This window comes from Triticum dicoccoides, chromosome 6B (assembly GCF_002162155.2).
Source record: "Triticum dicoccoides isolate Atlit2015 ecotype Zavitan chromosome 6B, WEW_v2.0, whole genome shotgun sequence".
In the NCBI taxonomy this organism is placed as follows: Eukaryota; Viridiplantae; Streptophyta; class Magnoliopsida; order Poales; family Poaceae; genus Triticum; species Triticum dicoccoides.
Window position 1 is genome coordinate 706,555,050 of NC_041391.1, and position 1,649 is coordinate 706,556,698.

A 1,649-nucleotide genomic window follows, 5' to 3' on the forward strand; every position below is an offset into this window, starting at 1 on the left:
AAGAAGTAAGAGAAGAGGAGCTAGTGAGCGTCGACTACGGTGTGCCACACGCGCCTGGACTTGGCAAGGGGGCGGCATGGGAGGTGGCGGAGGATGTTGAGGAACACAGCGGAGGGGAAGCAGATGGTGTTGCCGTTGCCGTTGCTCGCCTCCTGCTGGCGGAGGATGACGGCCAGCAGGGGTGCGAGGAGAAGGCGCACATCTTGTGATCAAACGAAGGCGTGTAGCACATGTTAGGTGTGGTCATCGGTCGAGTTGTGTAAATAGTAACACTAGCGGCTGGTTGAATTTATTGTGCATATGGATCTGGTACGTGAGTTGGTTCCGAGTCCATGTCCAACACGTGTTTTGGTTTTGTGTTTGTTGAAGCTTTTCTTTTTTCTGGGAGATAATTACACCTACAGTCCTTACTCGCCGGCATGTATCAACATGATCCTCAAACTCGCGGAGTGCTCTACTACGGTCCTCAAACATGAGAATGCACTCGAATACGGTTCTGACTACGTCTCCTGCTACTCTCTGTAATACGTACAAATGTGGGTCCCGCATGTAAGCATATCAGAGAAAATTAACATTGTGTAAGCCTGCATATACGCTTGTCGAACTTGAGACCTATTCACTAGGTCACAGCCAACCTAACCACTGATTCGGCCAATTCCTGATGTGAGGGGACACGGGAAACCAAATTAGACAGCAAAACCAGTTTGTACGTACGTCTGAAATGTTGAGCGAGAAACAAACTGAATTTTATTTGTTCAATGCTGGACACACAAACACATTTGCACTACTGTTAGTTGGAGAAATTAAGCAGAACTAAATACTGTTGTGAATTGTGATTGACTGATCGAAACCTACATACCAAGTGGCAAAAAAATTTCAGTGAGGAGGATAGAAGCGTTTGCTTTTTTTTAGGTATCACCAAGTTTTATTGCTCGAATTCCACACGGGGTGGGATACAAATAGGATCATGGGGGTGGACCAACCAAACATGTCGTCCTGATCAAGAGAGTACGAAAACTTGGCTAACCTATCTGCATCAAAGTTTGCAGCTCTACATTCATATGTGAACGTACAGTTGAACATCAAAGCTCTATTGCTAATCTCTCTTAACAATATTACCATACGCTGCATTGCTCCCACTCTGAATATCTTTAACTATTACCTTCTAGTCCGAGGCAACAATGAAGCTATGCAGCATTAGATCCAAAGCAAGAAATAGCGCCTCCCGACAAGCTATGGCTTCCAGCGTTGCAACATCGTTGATCCCATGAATCACCAAGGACGAGCTGCCCAGATAATTCCCTTCTGCATAACGGCAAACAGCGGCTGCAAGCACTGCGAGGATAGAAGCATTTGCTGTGCATACTAAAATATGGATGCCACCCTGGGCTCTGGAATTCAAAAGCATCTGAAAAGGCCATGCCTCAGCTTTCACGGGCTGCACTTGCTGATAATTCAAATCACGCAATGAGGAATACTTGTCACTTTGCGTACTTCGTTTGGTTTGCGCTTAAAACTCCCGAGAACTATGTGTTGGCGCTGGCCTTGAGCCTCCGTGCTCTTTCCGTTTGTCCGAGTCTATGTCTGATACGCTGCCTAGTTGTGGGCTTTATTAATTTAAAGCCGGACCCATCTAGCGTCTTCGTTCT